At 39.8% G+C, this 20,698-nt stretch overlaps 1 protein-coding gene and 1 long non-coding RNA gene across 5 annotated transcripts in view; one reads left to right on the top strand and one right to left on the bottom strand.

Annotated features, from left to right (window-relative positions):
• Positions 1-20,698, bottom strand: part of PPP1R15 (Protein phosphatase 1 regulatory subunit 15) — a 293,688-nt gene that overhangs the window by 248,935 nt on the left and 24,055 nt on the right. The gene's annotated exons all lie outside the window — the stretch shown is intronic.
• Positions 9,275-9,945, top strand: LOC137244232 (uncharacterized). The gene is made up of 2 exons (XR_010950851.1): positions 9,275-9,458; positions 9,522-9,945. It is a non-coding gene; the product is annotated as an uncharacterized lncRNA (long non-coding RNA).

Genomic DNA, 20,698 nt, shown 5'->3' with positions numbered 1-20,698 from the left:
AAGTAAGAGTAGTTTTTAACGCATCGTGTCCCACTGCCAATGGCACTAGTTTGAATGACGTGTTATACACCGGCCCCGTACTGCAGGCCGACCTAACAATTCTGCTCCTTCGTTGGCGATTCTTCAAATATGTCTTTAATGGCGACATAGAGAACATGTATCGCCAAATATGGGTAATGCCCAACCAAACCCAGTTCCAAAGAATAGTATTTCGCAATAATCCAGGGGATCCTATCAACGTCTATGAATTAAAGACAGTAACGTTTGGAGTTAACTGTGCTCCGTATTTGGCAATAAGGACACTGCACCAACTAGTAGATGATGTAGAGACTTCATCACCCATAGCAGCCAGCATTCTGCGTACAAGCATGTACGTCGATGACGTGCTAGCAGGAGGCCACAGCATCGAGTCTACAATTAAAGCTCGGGAGGAAGTCACCCACGTACTACGGTCAGCAAGTTTTTCTTTGCGAAAGTGGACTTCGAACTGCAGCCGAATACTGAAAGGAATCCCAAAATCCCACTTGCTAAACGAAGATTTTCTGGAATTCGAGGATGCGAGTACAGTCAAAACATTAGGCATCAGATGGAACGCGCATTCGGATTATTTCTATTTTACCGCAAAACCTATCGAAAATAAAAAAATCATAATGCAAAACATCTGGCTGGAAGGAACGGACTGGGACGAGGCAGTGTCCACGCGTACCCTAGATAAATGGCAAACCTTTATGGAGGACTACCGGGATATTAACAATATTCAGATACCAAGATGGGTAAATTTTACACTAAATGCGGACGTTGAATTACATGGATTCTGCGACGCATCCGAAAAAGCCTATGCAGCTACAATATTTCTTAGGGCAAGGGTTAATGAGGAGGTCCACGTCAGCCTACTAATTGCGAAAACAAGAGTAGCTCCCGTAAAAACAATTTCGCTACCCAGATTAGAACTGTGTGGAGCAGTCTTGTTAGCCGAAATTTTAGAATCCGTGCGCGAAAACCTGAACTAGGGAAAATTCCATACACATCTATGGACTGACTCACCGATTGTTTTAGCGTGGATTAAAAAACCTCCCTGCTCTTGGTCAACGTTTGTTGCTCATCGAGTAACCAAAATCGTAGAAAAGGTAGGGAACAGTGCCTGGCACCACGTAGAGTCTGCATCAAACCCAGCAGATTTGGCTAGCAGAGGGATGTCAGCAAAAGACCTAGTCGCAAGCTCCTTGTGGTTACAAGAAGACAATTCAAAGTGGCCAAATCAAGAAAAGGAGTATCAGACAAATATTGAGCAAAAGCGCGTAAAAGCCTTTACCACATCAAAAATAAGTGGACATGAGGATATCCTAGAAAGGTTTTCAGAACTTTCAAGAGCCTTGCGGGTCATATCATATATTATAAGGTTTTCGCAAAGAACCAATACTAAAACAAAATCTTCCTTTAAAGCGGAATCGTACTTCATTTCACCCAATGAAATTCAGGCCACGACAAATCGTTTAATAACTCTCTACCAACGGAAGCATTATTCGGAGGAACTTTCGAGTTTAAAATCCGGGAAACTCATCGGATCAAAGAGTGAGATCCTGCCTCTTACCCCCCTTGTCGATGAAAAGGGCATATTGAGGGTGGGCGGTCGTCTTTCAGGGGCCAAGGATCTTCCCTACAGTGAACGGCACCCGATAATTCTGCCATATGACTGCCGGCTCACACGACTTCTTGTCGAGTTCATCCACAAAGATACCCTGCATGGTGAGAACCAACTGATGTTTCGTCGCCTACGCACAGAATATTGGATTCCTAGGGTAAAAAATATGATCCGATCGGTCATACATAATTGCAAAACCTGCACCATATTCCGCAAACGGACCCAAACCCAACTGATGGGAGATCTACCTCCAGTGCGAACCACCTTTTCCCGGGCTTTCACCAATACGGGGGTAGATTTTGCCGGACCGTTTGACATCAAATCTTATAGCGGAAGAGGATGCCGCATATCAAAGGGTTACGTCTGCCTCTTTGTCTGCTTTGCAACCAAGGCGATTCATTTAGAAGTCGCGAGTGACCTCAGTACCGCCGCCTTTTTAGCAGCTTTCGATCGGTTTGTCGCCAGTCGACGATGTCCGAAGAACATATACTCCGACAACGGAACAAACTTCGTCGGTGCCTCTCGAGCACTGCGAACCGAACTCAAAGCTTTCCTCGCCGATGCGCGTAACCAAACCCTATCGAAGTATTATCACCAAACCCTTCAATGGCACTTCATACCTGCAGCCGCTCCTCATATGGGCGGACTGTGGGAAGCTGGAGTCAAAAGTTTTAAAAACCACTTCAAAAAGATAGCGTTGGACTACAAATTTACTATGGAGGAGTTCAGTACCCTTCTTTGCAGAGTTGAGTCTTGTCTCAACTCGAGACCTCTAAGCCCCTCCTCCAACGACCCGTCCAGCTTGGAACCACTCACTCCGGGACCCTTCCTCATTGGCGGTCATCTACTAGCCCCACCAGAGATTGACGTCAGTGAAAATCGTGCCTCATTTGTCAACCGCTGGGAGAAGCTGAAGGCATTACATCAAACGTTTTGCAAACGGTGGAAGTCCGAATATCTCACCGAATTGCAAAAACGCACCAAGTGGAAACACCCACAAGCCAATCTGAAACAAGGGGACCTGGTAGTCATAAAAGAGGAAAATTTATCTCCGAACGAATGGAGGTTAGGACGAATCACCAAACTCCATTATGGAGCCGACAATCGAGTTCGAGTCGTCGAGCTTGCTACGGCGAGAGGGCACACGACGAGACCAATCACAAAGTTGGTCTTACTTCCTCCCTGCGAGGAGAGGGTCGGAAATCTTTAATATCCCACTTCTCATTCTCCCTAATTCCACTTCCTTTTAGTCATGGTGTGACACCGAATTAGGGATCTGAAGCTTGTCTTAATTCTTATTCTCCTATTACAAATTCTCCAAGACCAGCAAACCCTTCATGCAACACTCCTTAGGAACCAATGTCAAAACAACGATGCGGTTGGCCAATTGCATTGCTCTTTAAATTAGGTCTAGGTCTAAAAGCTTTTCCTATCAGCCATGAACTTATTATACAACAGGAGAATTTCCTGTCTGCAAACCTATATTTTATCTAAACAGTAGTACATCTTTGCAGATGGCATTGGGTTAAGATTGCCTAATGTTTGGATAAAGGTGAATACGAGCTCAAGAGGGAACGCGTGGGTTAGGCCATATCTATATATACAACTTAACTAATTCACCTCGGCGCAAGACTTGCTTTCATGCGCCCATGGCCTTGCTTTGGGCATGAGTGAAATATACGCTCCTATGTTTAGCGGAGCCATTCACACGCCTCCTATTTGGCGGAGTCACATTCATACAACTGCCTATGTTTTGGCATGAGTGCACTATACGCTCCTATGTTTAGCGGAGCCATTCACACACCTCCTATTTTAGCGGAGTCACATTCATACAACTGCCTGTTTTGGCATGAGTGAACTATACGCTCCTATGTTTAGCGGAGCCATTCACACACCTCCTATTTGGCGGAGTCACATTCATACAAACAAACAAATGGGGGCCAAACCAACACGTTCCCCAAATTTTACTCATGATAATGGCATATCTTCAACATGCTCCTCTAAGACTTTCATGGCTGACAAAAAAAAGTTTTTCCTTAAAATTTAAAAGCTGATAGCTTAGCGCGCAAAGTTTTTTTCTCACGTGCGTGGAGCACAAAAGGTTTCCAATCATTTTTATTTAAACTTTATTTCAAAAAAACCAAAATTACCCTATGAAGCACCGATCAGGGTAATGGAGCAAAACGATAATTTTGGGGAAGTTATGTTTTCCGAAATTAGGCTCCAAAGCATACTAAACGGCTCTAGGCATGGAAAAAAAACCCGGTTTCTAGCGCTGCTGTCCTCAAAGAACGCATCACAGAAATTTAGAACAGTATAACTCCTGTTAACGAATTTAGTAGCCTCAACGCCACGACGGTTTCAAGATGTTATTATAAAACAACATTATTTAGAGCTACGTGAGGTTATTCATACTAAAACAGATTATTTGTGTACTGTATGGACGTTGGTTTTTTGTTTTTTTTGTTTCTTCCCCATAGCTTTGCTATTTTATGCTAAAGGGAGGGTTTTTGTAGTTTATTGTGAAAATCAATAAAACAAAGTGAGTCAGTTATACCACGGTATAATCCCATTTTTTCAGGAAAATTATTAGCCTTTCAATCCAGTGGAAAAGGGGGGTGTATGTAGACCGTTCTCCGTCACTGTCTATTTATTTTTCTACGCCACCCCGAACATGTTTAATAAATGTTGGATAAGCTTCAAATACATACGTTATACCTACGTTGGCAACTGCATTACTCAGTTATCAATAGTATATTCTGGTAACTTATCATTGCTTAGTTGACGAGTGATCAGTATCTACTCGGAATATAGCGTGGAAATACCTCAGGTTGCTATGGGTTATTGTCATGCTTTCCAGAATAATTTTAAAGTGTATTGTCTGTGATGCAGAAGTGGTGCATTGGTTAAGTTTATATTAAGAAATCAAGATATAAGTATGTACATACATATATGGAAGCCGTCGAAAAGGTGTTAACATGACACGTTATGGTCCATCCATCTTCATAATGCTAAAAGCTACAATAGTACTAAATATATGGTCTGACAAATATATATGAATGTTAGATCATTTTTAGTTCCGTTTGCTACTCTACTCCTAAAACAATGTACGGATGTATGTGTGTACATGTATGTCTTATCGGCGATTATAAGGTTTAGAGCGCGCAATGACCCTAATAAGGCCTTGTAGAAGTCCCTTGTAAATCTCTCTTCGGCTACCACAAACATACTTATATTGTCCTTACTCATCCCAATATTTGAGGTCAATTTAAATTTGTAAGCAATTTATTAGCACCCCCAAAGTGCAGGCACGCTACTTATGATCCATTCTAACTTATTGCAATATTAGCATCAAACGCATATAATTACCGCCTAATATATGGTGTCCCGAGCCTACGCCCTTTGTATAGAGTTCTATTGTTTCTATTACCCACTCAGCATCTAGGTGATCAAATTTTGAATTTCCCTACAGTTCAATACAATTTGATTACTCTTTCTGACTAAATAATGAGTTATCATACAATTACACAAAAGAAATAATCAAATATGAATACCTTTGATGACCAAAAACCGAATATGGTTTTTCAATCACATTTTGGAATCATATTTGAATCAAATGTGTTTACTTTAGGTGATCAAAATTTTTATCATTTTTCAGCTCTCTGAATGTTTTCTGATAATCTTTCTTCACAGAATCATGAACGTTGTACTTGTTAAAATTTTACATTTTTTCAATCATGAAGTTCAGACACGATATATTAAAATGTTATTCTTCAAGACAAGAAATACTGTATACTGCTCCTAACAAGAGATGCCCCAAACCATTTCTCCACCTTCGGCGTCCCAGAAAATACAACTCCAACCATTAGACAATACAAGGGTTGTGAACTATTTGAAACCCAGGTGGGTGAAACTCTCTTGACATATGTACCTGGATATGGCTTCAACATCCCGTACCATATCGTATTTTACGATTTTGACGCAGGTCGTATATTGGTATGGCTTGTTTGCGTTTATACGACATTTAATTAATGAATATAAAATAAATTTGCTGGTTAAGCCTACAAACGTTGTTTGCTGAAATTTATTGAATCTCACAAATTTTAGTAAAAAGTTCTGAACGAACACAAAACACACACTTCACTTCTTGAACTGGTATGGTATGGTTTGTTTGCGAGAACCTTTGGTTCAAACAACTCACTTCCGCATGCTTCCTCCCCTGATTAACTAGTAAGTAAGTAGTAGTATCCTATTTTGTATGAGATACGCAGAATAAATGCATGATAATTGCATTCAAAATGTATCAAAAATCTCAACCAAGGCGATTCAAATATCTTCACGAATATGATCCGAGAATGACTGTGGAAAGCATTCAAATATTACTCATAAAACAATTAAAGCCCAATTTTACAATGATATCTGAATTGATCGAAATTTTCAAAAAAATGCTGTATACATTGTACAATACATACTGTTGTTGCTGCTGCTACTGCTATTCAAACCGTCATATTTTCATTTCTGCTAGCACCAACAATGTAACCTCTTGCCGGAATCACACCGCGACATCGAACATGTACTTGATACTTGGGCAACAATACTTCTGGAATATTGTAAGTGAGCAATTGTATATCATCTTTGGTACAATAGTCTTGTAATGCGGGTGGTACAACACAACAAGATTCTAACATTCTCGCACACGAGAAGTATTCAGTCCAATATGGAAATAGCACGTAAAAGCTGGCAGTCAATTAAATATTGTATGAAAATTCGTTATTGCACTTTTTCCAAACTTTCACCATTATTTTCTAATACACAACCGATTTTCTTGACTGCGCTTAATCAGATTTCTACCATTTTCGTTTTTCATTTTATTTCGATATTGTCGTCACATGCCCAAATATGGCTATTTTTTCATCTTATATATGCAACTTTATGCTTCTGGCTTACACGAATATTTGCCTTTCTACACAAACCGCTTTACTTATTAACTACCCTTCTTTAGCAACGATTTAGGTTGGCAAATGTTGCAGGTTATTTATTTAAAAACTCCACTACCAAGGTCGCTACGTTCGTTTTTCATTTACATTTGCTAGGCAAAAATCGCGCAACAAATTCGGGCGATTAAACCGTAGAAAGCGACGCTATGAAGAAAACCATTGCGTTTCCTGGAAATAAAGAGGGAAAAGTAATGATTAAACTAAATATATACATCTACCAGTATACTAAATACTCACCACCGCGTGTTTTACATTAATAATTTTTTCCATTCAGGAAGTGAAAAAGTATAGTAGATTTTTCCATGATGTCAAGATTTCTACACTTCACTTCTGACAGTCAAGCAGTCAAGCATCACAAATCACTCACAGAAGATTGTGCATTCACGAGCTCAATATTGCTTCGTTCTGCGCGTGTACGTCACACTTGACTGCTTCAGCGAAGGATTGGTAGAGATATTTTATACGCGACATGTAGTGTGGCAACGCGACATGGGGCTTTCGAAGTGATTATTGCCTGAGGTTAACGTCTGTTTTGCAATGCTTGACCATGATGGAATTACAGAAGGTGGCGCACTGCGCATGTAAACATGATTTCCGATATTTTTAAGAGCAATTTTTACGTCATTCTCCTTCAGCTCTTGTGTTTTTTTCCTCTTTCTTCTCACGGCCTTTCGCCGTATGAGTTAAATGAAAAACAGCGGCGGCATCTGACTATCACATCTCGCGTGTGTGCAAATTTCACGCCATCTCTTCTCAAGTCTCTCAATGATCCAGAGCATTCCCGTGAGAGTTGAGCGTGAGGTGGAGCTGTAAAACTCACTGGAAGACGGCAATTAAAGTGCGTGCACACTAAGCGGTGCGACATGTAGCGGCAGCGGCGCTTCACTTTTTTGTCTATTTGATCAACATTGCTGAATTGTTCCATAAGAATACATGCGAAAAATATTTTGCAGCGCAGTGTAGTGCAGCTCAGTGTGGCCTTAGCTTTATCGACAATACACGTCGAAAAATGAGGTTGAATGGTGAAATCGCAACTGCGCAAGCATTTTTCATACACGTACAACAGTCAAGTTCGGAATTCGTGGTGTGTGGTGGCACGCCACTTGTGGTAAAATTAAAGCACACCACAAATTATGTAGCGCCAGCTCAGCGACATCGACCGACCAAAGGCTGAAATATGTAAGGTAAAATACCAAAGCACCATCTACATGGGATGATGGGTGCTAAAATCAGTTTAGCGGTTTTCCCTTTGCCCCTTCTTAATAATAATAGCAAATAAAAAAAAAAAAAAAACGTCCTCATACATAAACCCACTAGCCATCCATGTAGACGAAATCAATGTTATAACGCTCGATTATGTTTTTAGAATGACTCGTTTCACGGCAACTCGCGTCAAGACAGAGGAGCGTTCCAGAAGTTTCTCCGTACCATGCCGCCTTTGCGCGCAAATCACGGCGTACGATTCTGCGCACAATACCGCAGGATGTCCGCTGAAGAGAGGTGGCAGGCGGTCCGCGAACATAACTATTGCATCAACTGTTTGTCCCCTTTCCACAGTCACGAGGTATGCACAAGTAAGGACAAGTGCTATCGATGCAACGAGCATCATCATACTACCCTTCACCGGGACGAAACCAAGGAATGGAGGCAAACCACAAGCGACCTTCTCGATGACGGAGAAAGCTCAGACGGGGCCTTATCCCTGGCCCTCACCGAAAGAACCAAGTCTTGGGCGCAACAAATGGATGATCGGGATGCCGAAGAAGAAGAAGAAGCAAGATTGGCGGCATTAGCTACCCTTCGTAGACAACAGAGCGGCTCTGAAACACGTCCTTTCCGACCGCTATTACGGCACGAACAACAACGGCAATTAGAAACCGAAGCTGTACGACCAACTGGGAGCAAGCAGAAATCACACGTCGGTGGCTCTGAAACACGTCCTTTCCGACCACCCCCCCCCCCCCCCCCCCCCCCCCGTTCTACTCATGTGAGACGTGGTGACGCGGAAACGCGTCCTTTCCGCTCATCGCGGCGCACATCGGGTAGAACGGTTCCGTATGAATGACGAGAAGAAGACCGCGGGCGAGCACTTGTCCGCCAAAAAGAAGTGCCCAACCGTTTTAGGACCGGCCGAGTTTTAGCAACCACAGCGACACCATCGATAATAAGATCGTTTATCGCGATCGCACCCACGGCAGTCGTTCGCATCGAGTCCGGAGGACGCCTGCATCTGGTACGCGCACTCATCGATCCCTGCTCCCCAAACACAGTGATTGATGCCAATCTGGCGAACGAACTCCATCTGGAGCGCATGAATTCCACGTCACCAACGAGATGTACACTCATATTGCGCGGGAAGTATGGGGTAGCAGGGAGGGTAATCACCCAAGCTATAGTAATAACACGCCATAACCGTCTCAACCCGATCGCTAGCGTAGACTCCACAATCGCAACGCCTTTCCAGTTTATGCGGTTGGCAGACCCCGATTTTTACCGCGCCGCACCAGTGCGAATTACACTCGGCGCTGATGTTTATGCCAGTCTTATGATCAGCGGCACGCCACCGTCCACGACTAACGGGCTACTAGCTCAGGCAACCATATTTGGCCTGGTCATCTCGGGGGCCTACCAACAGTAAGCCAATCGCAGAATATTTTTATATCTACAACATATCTACAGATAGCTCCACATCCACATTTTAATCTAATAAGGTGCATTGAACTAAATGGAACCACGTATTTATGTATTAACCATTTTTCTCTCATCCACAGTATTTATCGAGAAATGGGAGCCATCACCACAAGGCGATAGAGAACAACGTACGAACCCTACTTTATTTCATATTCTGTACACCCAATATATCGCTACATGTATTATCTTAGATGTCAATTCGGACTGGTTGTTTGTTCTCAGCTTGCTCGCCGCAAGGGGGCCGGCATGTTTAGGCCACCAGCCTAAATATTTTTAAAATAACTTTTAGTTCACCCTAATACGGCCCGTATACTTAACCATTACCGGTAACTGTCCTTGCACAGCCGAGAACTAATTGAGTAGGGGAAAACTCGACGAAAGTTAGCAATCGGCGGGTGCCATGGACTCTTTCTTTCTTTTTCACTTTCACTTTTCTTTTGAACATCAGCAAGTGAGCTCCAGCAACCACACCGAAGGTAAGCATTCATTGTTTCAAGTGCGAATTCCAAACCATTAAATTAAAGTGATTTCCGAAATACTTCGTAATTTAATTTTTCCATTTACTTTGAATTATTGAATAAAGAAAGTTTGTTGTTAATTAGATTAGTGAAAGTGTTGGTTTTTAATAAGTCACTAACTAGTCCCTTTTCTTTTACATTTCCTTTTTGGTGTTACGTGCGAGCGAATCCCCATCGTCCCCGAATTACACGTAATCACATGTACTTATGTAAATACAAGTGTTTATGTATGTGTTATTTTGTTCGATGAGCGCACTCGTTATTTTGTTTCCTGTATGTCCCTTTATGTCTAAGGTTGCCATCAACCTGTCTGTACTACACAGTTGCCACACTTCTGTACCGACTCAATTGCCGTCATCCGGTGGCAAAATCCTGAGCCAGATAAATAATTTTGCATGTAAATGCAACAACAACGATTTGAGCCAGATAAATCCAGATAGAAGTCTGGTTCAATTTGTGAGCCAGCTAATTTGTTAATTACTTCTTTTTAGGTTGGCAACGCGGCCTTTAATAAACCTACTTTTTTAAAAATAGATGTCGCTGCTTAGCCTTTCGCCGTATGAGTTAATGAAAAACAGCGGCGACATCTGCCTATCACATTTCACGTGTGCGAAAATTTCACGACATCTGCTTTTTAAGTCTCTCAATGATCCAGAGCATTCCCGTGAGAAGTGAGCGTGAGCCGGGGCTGTAAAACTCACTGAAAGACGGCAAATACGCTTTATAAAGTTTTGATACCCTGGGCACCAGATACACGACCAATACTCTAAAATTGGTCGTACCAACGATGTGTAGAGGGTCTTAGTCAGATGCGGATCATTAAACTCCACGAAACCGAGTATACCCGTTGCTTTGCTTACCATTGATGAAATATGCGTATTAAAAGTCAGTTTTGGAAAAGAACGCCTAGATCACTTGCAACAGATATACGTTCCAAAGACGTGCTGTTTAACGTATACGATGTCAAACTTGGCTTCACTCGGTGAAATGTTATTATTTTGCACTTCGAGCAGTTCAAACCTAGTAAATTTGCAGCACACCAGCGTCGAAATGAGTCCCAGTCTGCCTGAAGAAACTCCACGCGGGAAGACTCCGAAGGCAAGTATAAGCAGCAAAGTTTAACATCATCCGCGTACATAAGAGTTCGGGAATGTATGAGAGTTTGTGGTAAGCCATTTATAAACAAGGTAAAAAGTAGCGGACCCAAATGACTACCCTGAGGCACACCAGCCGTTACATCAAACAACCTTGAAAACTGTTTTTAAACAAAACTTGTCGAGTTCGATTCGCGAGATAGCTTTCAAGCTCATGATTGACAGAGTCAAACGCTTTACTGAAGTCGGTATAGATCACATCCGTTTGCCTATTGTTTAAAAATCCATCCATTACAAAAGAAGTAAACTCTAGCAAATTGGTAGTGGTTGATCTAAGCGGCAAAAAACCATGCTGGCAGGGCGATAATATGGAGCTACACATGTACTGAAGTTTCAAGTAATTATTTGCTCAAATGTTTTGGGAATAGCTGAAAGCTTAGCTATACCTCTATAGATACTAGACCTACTACCTTTTTTGTGCAAAGGTATAATAAATGATTTCTTCCAAATCAATGGAAGTGGCAGATTCCATAGATAATTGGAATAATTTATGTATCGGCTCAGATAAGTTAGCTGCACAGTATTTGAGCACACAACTAGGAACACCATCTGGACCCGGAGAAAAAATCGGTTTCAAACCTAGAAGGCTCTGAAGAACAGTATTCTTATCAATTACTGGATTAGGAATGCAATTGAAACTTTCCAAGTTGTATGAGTATTGACCGGGTTGAAAACGTTTATATGAGTAGGTCGACTTGAAGAATTCTGCATTTAATTCGGCAATGTCATTATCAGAACTGGCATTCTTGCAACCAAAAGAAAAGGTAGCTGGAAAACCAGATGTTTTCCTCTTAGAATTAACAAAACTGTAAAATCTTTTCGGATTGTTGGAAAATTGAAATTTACAACTGCTTAAGTAAAACTTATAACATTGCTGGTTTAGACAATGAAAGTTGCAACGAGCCACTGAATATTTAGAAAAATCAGCAGAAGAACTTGATCCCTTGAAGCGTTTATAAAGCCTAGATTTAATATTATTGGGTCTTATAAGTTGTCTTGTGAACCAAGGTGGTTTACTTGTTCCAGCACTAACACATCGAAGGGGAACACAGCTTTCAAAGAAGCCATCAAGAATACCGTAAAATAATGCTTTATGAAGTCTGCTTTATAAAACATCTTGGGCGGGATCGAGATTTTAATTTTGTAAAGCACAGCACCTTAGGAGGCTTCCCAAGGCAGTCGGTTCTATGTACCGCAGCGACTCGGGATTTTTCCCGACCATGGACTGTCATTTCAGTGTAACCCCATTTAATTTGTTGCGTCCCTCCCACAAATTGTCTCCCTCCCAGCAGCTCCTTGCAGCGGGGCTGCTCCATATTCTCTTGCTCCGGGAAGGTATCGAACCCAATCCGGGTCCGTCTCCTGACCCCGGTCCTGAGAAATGGTTTTGCTGCATCTGCCGGAAAAGAATCTTTTTAGGACGGTCATACTCTGTTCAGTGTGTCTCGTGTAAGGGATGGTTGCATCGGACAGGTTGTTCTGGGCTTGATCCCAAAACCCGACGTCCACGTAACTTTTAAAAATATTTTGTGGCTCCTTGCTTTTCACGCCCAAGGGCGTCCCGTAGTCTACGCCTTAGCCCCCCCACTACCTTCCAGCAGCCCCGCTGCTCGGCAAGCCACAAAAAGTACCCGCTGCTGCTCGCGCCCCACGGCGCCAACAACTCAAACAGCTGCTACCACTCATAACTACTATATCCGTAGTAGAGTCGGTAGCAATACTGAGCATCAGCCCCTGCCCCCGTCTTCTCTACCCTCTTTTCCGGCAGCAATCGTGTAAGTCAGGGTAACAGACCCTTAGGCCCTACCTCCGTTTGCCAGCACAGAATATATATGTTTGCGACATCCGCCCAATGCAGCTCCTGCCTCGGGCGTTGCCACTTCCCTAGATGTTCTGGTCTCCGCGATGGCAACCCCGACGGGTTTCATAGCGCCATGTTGCCAGGTCGCAAACCCAAATCAACAGGGTAGGGACGTCCAGTCCCAGGGCCACAACAGCAGTTGCGTCCTAGCATTCCTCAACCCAAGCGTAGTCACCCGTCCCTTACTCCCAGAGTGGCGAGGTCTCCCCCGCTGCACTTCAGAATTCTGCAGTTAAACTGTATTGGATTAACTGGGAAGATCACGGAGATTGCCGATTTCATGAAGCGGCACAACATCCGCATTGTTGCGATTCAAGAGACTAAACTCACAGCAAGATCTGCACTGCAGACCTGTTCTGGGTATAATGTCCACAGAAAAGACGCGAGAGCGGAAATGGAGGCGGCCCCGCGTTTATCATACACCACTCTGTGCAATATCATATATTTGATCCCGACATCGACCGCAGGGACAGTGTCTTAGAACGTCAATGATTATCTGTCCGGTCGGGCGAGGCAAACCTAGAAATCATCAACGTCTACATTCCTTCTGCCACCTGTTGCCCTAGTAGATACGGTCCTAATATCAGCACCGTACTCACTGGCAACAATCGCATTATCTTAGGCGATTTCAATGCCCATCACGATCTATGGCATTCAAACTTGCGGGTGGACAGAAGGGGTAAGATGTTGGCGGATCAAATAGAAGAAACGATGTTCTGCTCAATAAACGGAGACGCCCCACACGTATGGTAGGAAGCTGTCACAGTTCGCCGGATATTACAATCGTGAGCGCAGAACTCGTAAACTGCGTCAACTGGCAGCCGATGGTAACATTGGCATCCGACCACCTGCCTACACTTATTTCGCTCGAGTGTTCCGCCGATTTCATCGTCGCAGAAAAACGGACTTTCAATAACTTTAAAAAAGGAAAGTGGGACGAATACAAATCCTTTACAGACAGCCGCATTGCTGCCCTCGCAATCCCGACTGATGCTCGCCAATGGGAACGTGCTTTCCGCAAGGTCATTGAATCCGCCTCGGCTCGCTTCATTCCCGCCGGTAGAATTCCCGAAATTTGGCCCCACTTCCCGGCGGAGGCCGCAAATTTAGCGAGAGAACGTGACTTTATAAGACAGCTCGATGCCGGCGACCCCCAAATAAGGGATGTAAACCAACGCATCAGATTGCTTGTGGATACCCCAGCGGGCTAGGGGGTCAGAATATACCCGCGGTATGCCTGTCGTAAGAGGCGACTAAAATACCAGATTCAAGGTCTGTGTAGCGCAATATATAGCTTCTCCAAACCCAATTGTCAACCTCACCTATCCACGGCGAATCCTGTTTCATTAACAGACGAGGCTCTGGCGACCCCAAGCTCCTCATGGAACTTGGGGGTGGGGAGAGAGGTGACGGCCTGAAGGTTTAATGTGCTCACATAAATCGTTCCCGAGATGGTCGGGCTAGTACCTTAATGGTGCTGTGGTACCGGAGCGTACCGGATCTGTATCCGGCAAAGGACCATCACATCGATAACACTCCCCAAAGCCTTCGGGGAGCAACTTTATAGCTACAACAACAACAGGTTGAGGCTGCCATCGGTCATGCTAAACCATCCAAAGCAGTGGGCCCAGACGACATAGCCTTGCGGATGCTTTAAAGCCTAGGGAAATATGGTTTCAAATATTTAGCGCATGTCTTCAACCTATCTCTTTCTACCTTCGTCATTCCCGAAAAATGGAAAGTGGCCAAGGTGAACCCGCTACTAAAGCCTGGGAAACCAGCTAACATAGGAGTCATATCGCCCAATATCTCTCCTATCGCCAGTAGCCAAGACGCTTGAAGCCATTGTGCTCCCCTACTTCAAAGCAAATTTGCAGCTAGCCTGTCATCAACATGGCTTCAGAAAACTCCATAGCACCACCACCGCGCTAAATGCCATTAGCACCCAGATAAATTGCGGTTTAAATCAAAACCCCCACCATAGAACAGTACTCGTTGCGCTAGACCTATCAAAAGCTTTTGATACGGTCAACCATGGCACGTTGCTGCAAGACCTGGAAGAGTCTACCCGTCCCACATGTCTTAAAAGGTGGACCGAAAATTATGTTGTTGTTGTAGCGATAAGGTTGTTCCACGAAGGCTTTGGGGAGTGTTATCGATGTGATGGTGCTTTGCCGGATACAGATCCGGTACGCTCCGGTAGCACAGCACCATTAAGGTGCTAGCCCGAACATCTCGGGAACGATTTATATGGCCACATTAAACCTTCAGGCCATCCCTCCCTCCACACCCCCAATTTCCATGAGGCGAGAGAGTATTCTCATTCCCATCACGGAGAGAAATGAGATGCTAACCATAAAGTTCCTATTGAATACCCAGAAACCTGAGCATCCCAACAGACATCTGACAGATGAGTTAACACCTCCCAGGGGATTAAGGAGTCATCTCCGTACGCATTATGAGGAAATACGGCACCTGAGAACTCAGCCGTATGAAGCAAGCAGGTTCTCAGTGAACTTCCCAAACACGTGTCGGACCTTTATTTCATTTCATTTCATTTCATTTATTAAAAGAAATATATATTAGTACAATAAGATCATGTATGATCTTTTATAGTACAACAGACATTAAATAACAGGATAATAATAAAACATTCAAGTTTTAAATTTAACACATTAACCTAACATATTTAAGGTATATAAAATATCATATGATGGAAACCAAAACAGATTCATAACAGAATATGCTCACTACAATTCATAAAGCAAAAAAACAAAGAAAAGTTTAACGTTAGCAAATATTCGCTCCCAACGCTTACGAACGCTTACGAAAAACAATTAGGAAAAAATCGGTTATATCTAAATATACAGTAAGCCATTTTCGGAAACAGAATTGCTAGTTGGGTTCCAGAATACTTAAGATAATAATAACAACTAGTATCGCCTGTGGTCGAAATTTGACCAACGTGTATTTTTTTCAACTCAGTCTATGCATCAAGTGTTGGAAATATAGCAAACTGGTCTAACTTACTTAACTTTTTCTTTAAAATTTTGAATTTGATCTAAGACTTTGTACTTTTTGATTGTATTTTCTTAAATTTTCTACAAACTTTTCACATGTAATTATAACGTTTTGGTATGGAGCTCCTTAAACAAAAATATAAAAATTATGTAAAATCATATGAAATTGACATAGAATTATGGTGAAATTACTTGAAATTGAATTGAAAAATAGGTTTTTCCACACCACCCGGAAGGTCCCCGTTGGCGCGCTACCGAAGTAAGTTTTGGGAGCTCGGTTAAAAATTAAGAAATTTGCTAAAGGAATTTAGCCTATTTCACGCCACCCGTTTAAGTTGGTATAAATACATATCTAATATGTAAGTGTGACACAAAACAAAAATTTCGAGTAAAATAGAGGATACCTTCATAAAAAATAAAATAAAAATATAAAAAAAATTATGTAATGAGAAAGAAGGCAGAGTTTACTAAAAAAATGTTTAATTAAAGAAAAAAAAATAAAGTACTTAAATTGCGAAAAATTAAGTGAAGTGAACAAACAGTTCCATATAAAAACGCAATAAGTGTACTTATACTTTTTTCCGGGTTTTAATGAGATCAATGTGGAAATATGAAGATTCTAATATTCGGATATTTAATGTTGGGATCCCATTGAGATATATGTACGTAATTAATTTGTATTAAATTTGTAAACACTCCATTTCATGAATATATATGACCATATCTACCATAAAATATCGTCTATGAACAATATAATACTAAGATATAACAGAGAAGAATAAATTAGGAACAAAGGAAAAACAAAAACATTGAAATTATTCACGCAATCATATTTACTAAAATAAAATTGATTTCATAACTTTAAGCGACATAAACCAATTAGGGTTTTGGGATCTAAGCATCCGATTAATGGATATATAATCCAACAAAGTTAGCCTAATAATAAATACAGTGGGTAATATACTGCCTATGCAAGACGGCCGCTATGATGCCGGTTGCCGCTCTGACTAAAATCAAAAAAGTTTTTGGGACGTTTTTTTGTTTCGTAGTTAGCATAAAAGGCAATATAAAAAATGTAATGTTATATTTTTTTCTTTTTTGTTCAGTAAAGACGTACGTTATCTAAAATGAGGATTAAATCTGCAAATGCAACAACATTTTCGAGCAAATTTGCCATTAATTGTTATAAATAAATTAGTTAGTTTCAACAAAACTTAACTCATTATTTGTGATTTCATGTTTTTTTGAAAACAATTAAAATAAAAAACAAAGAATATGTTAAATAAAGACTTATGTATTTACGTGTAGGTAAAATTTGCCACAAAAAATGGGCCGGTTAAAAATTAATTCTCTTTAAGATTTTTGGTACGCTATAAATTATTTTGGAACAATTTTTTATTGTATGGAAATTTTGTTAGCGTATTAATATATAGATAGTGGGTAATATACTGCCTATGCAAGACGGCCGCTATGATGCCGGTTGCCGCTCTGACCTAAAATCAAAAAAGTTTTTGGGACGTTTTTTTGTTTCGTAATACGCATAAAAGGCAATATAAAAAATGTAATGATATATTTTTGTAACTTTTTCTTTTTGTTCAGTATAAGACGTACTTTATCTAAAATGAGGATTAAATCTGCAAATGCAACAACATTTTCGAGCAAATTTGCCATTAATTGTTATAAATAAATTAGTTAGTTTCAACAAAAGTTAACTCATTATTTGTGATTTCATGTTTTTTTTGAAAACAACTAAAATAAAAAACAAAGAATCTGTTAAATAAAGACTTATGTATTTACGTGTAGGTAAAATTTGCCACAAAAAATGGGCCGGTCAAAAACTAATTCTATTTAAGATTTTTGGTAGGCTATAAATTATTTTGGAACAATTTTTTAGGATTTTGGTAGAGGCTATTATAGGTAAGTGGCAACAATGGGAAACCATATTTGTGTGTAGGTGAAACATTTGTGCCTTCGAATTTAGCGGGGATACATAAAATTTGAAATTCACATTAAACACTTAGATAATTGTTCCCAAAGACGGCGCGCTGTGCATAAAGGTTTAGGTCTTTGAAATTCGCATTAGCAAACTTAGATAATTGTTCCCAAAGATGGCGCGCTTGTGCACGATAATGAATTACGATATTTGTATGAATTGTTCGATTTTACAAAAAACTTTTTCTATTAATTATAAACAAATAGAGTAATGTTTTTTAACAAAAATAGGCCTATGCACTGCGGCTGATCAATACGAATCGATTCATTTAACTTTTATATGATTTTACGTATGCTAAGTATGCGAAACAGCCTGTCAATTGATTGTATGGAAATTTTGTTAGCGTATTAATATATAGATAGTGGGTAATATACTGCCTATGCAAGACGGCCGCTATGATGCCGGTTGCCGCTCTGACCTAAAAACAAAAAAGTTTTTGCGACGCTTTTTTGTTTCGTAATTAGCATAAAAGGCAATATAAAAAATGTAATGTTATATTTTTTTCTTTTTTGTTCAGTAAAGACGTACTTTATCTAAAATGAGGATTAAATCTGCAAATGTAACAACATTTTCGAGCAAATTTGCCATTAATTGTAATAAATAAATTAGTTAGTTTCAACAAAAGTTAACTCATTATTTGTGATTTCAAGTTTTTTTAAAAGCAACTAAAATAAAAAACAAAGAATCTGTTAAATAGACTTATGTATGTATTTACGTGTACGTAAAATTTGCCACGAACAATGGGCCGATCAAAAATTAATTCTATTTAAAATTTTTGGTACGCTATAAATTATTTTGGAACAATTTTTTAGGATTTTGGTAGATGCTATTATAGGTAAGTGGCAACAATGGGAAACCATATTTGTATGAAGGTGAAACATTTGTGCCTTCGAATTTAGCGGGGATACATAAAATTTTAAATTCACATTAAACACTTAGATAATTGTTCCCAAAGACGGCGCGCTTGTGCATAAAGGTTTAGGTCTTTGAAATTTGCATTAGAAAACTTAGATAATTGTTCCCAAAGATGGCGCGCTTGTGCACGATAATGAATTACGATATTTGTGTGAATTGTTCGAATTTACAAAAAACTTTTTCTATTAATTATAAACAAATAAAGTAATATTTGTTAACAAAAATAGGCCTATGCACTGCGGCTGATCAATACGAATCGATTCATATAACTTTTATATGATTTTACGTATGCTAAGTATGCGAAACAGCCTGTCAATTGATTGTATGGAAATTTTGTTAGCGTATTAATATATAGATAGTGAGTAATATACTGCCTATGCAAGACGGCCGCTATGATGCCGGTTGCCGCTCTGACCTAAAATCAAAAAAGTTTATGGGACGTTTTTTTGTTTCGTAATTAGCATAAAAGGCAATATAAAAAATGTAATGTTATATTTTTGTAACTTTTTCTTTTTTGTTCAGTATAAGACGTACTTTATCTAAAATGAGGATTAAATCTGCAAATGCAACAACATTTTCGAGCAAATTTGCCATTAATTGTTATAAATAAATTAGTTAGTTTCAACAAAAGTTAACTCATTATTTGTGATTTCATGTTTTTTTGAAAACAACTAAAATAAAAAACAAAGAATCTGTTAAATAAAGACTTATGTATTTACGTGTAGGTAAAATTTGCCACAAAAAATGGGCCGGTCAAAAATTAATTCTATTTAAGATTTTTGGTACGCTATAAATTATTTTGGAACAATTTTTTAGGATTTTGGTAGAGGCTATTATAGGTAAGTGGCAACAATGGGAAACCATATTTGTATGTAGGTGAAACATTTGTGCCTTCGAATTTAGCGGGGATACATAAAATTTGAAATTCACATTAAACACTTAGATAATTGTTCCTGTAGTGCCAAAGTAAAATACATTAAAATAAATTGTAGATGGCAACCCTCTTTAGAAATGTGCAAGATGCAACCATACATCAGATGCACTTGGCATCACTAAAATTGTTAGAGTCGAGCAATGTGGAGAGTTTCTGATTGGTTGAAACTGCCGTTGTTCGACGCCATGATTTTATTTTTGACGCCATCATTAATTTCGTTGCTAAGCAACGTAAAGAAAAACTGCTGAGCTACAGAGTTGCGTTAGCGGCAGTTTTCAGTTTTAAATGAACCGGCACCCAATCAAGACGCGCACTTCAAAGTCATAAGAAAAATAAAAACTATACAAGAACAAAAAAGTACAGTGACAAATTGTAGTGGTACAAATAAGAAACTAAAAAGTGTCATTAACCAAATTTTAAATAAAAGAAAAACAATACACTAAATCCCAAACGAATTCATTTATTATAAAAACAAAAACAGAAGGACAAAAAAGGAATATATAAAAGTAAGTGCGTGGGTGGTGTGCGAGCGCATTAGAGCGCTAGTTTCCCCTGGATCTAAAATGGATCCTCCACATGGCGACCGTGGGCCGAAGCCCTGTAAATGCGGCGAGTGGGCATTAGGAAAGCCTCCAAACAGGCGTGGGTGTAACAGCAATTAATGCGAAAAACCCACATAAAATTCAAAAAAATTATTGAATAATTAACAAATATACATATACATACAAAAATATTACAAAAAAAAAATATATAAAAATTTGAAAAATTACAAAAAAAAAAAATACAAAATATACAAAAACCCTACAAAAAAAATTTTAAAAACATCAAAAATCTTCAAAAAAAAAAAAAGACATTTACAAAAAAAATATAAAACATTTAAAAATTCTTACAAAAAAATATAAAACATTAAAAAAAACTATTACAAAAAAAATATAAAAATTTGAAAAATTCTACAAAAAAAAAATAAAAAATT

Source organism: Eurosta solidaginis, chromosome 3, assembly GCF_040869045.1.
Source record: "Eurosta solidaginis isolate ZX-2024a chromosome 3, ASM4086904v1, whole genome shotgun sequence".
Lineage (NCBI taxonomy): Eukaryota > Metazoa > Arthropoda > Insecta > Diptera > Tephritidae > Eurosta > Eurosta solidaginis.
This window is presented reverse-complemented; position numbering and strand designations above follow the sequence as displayed.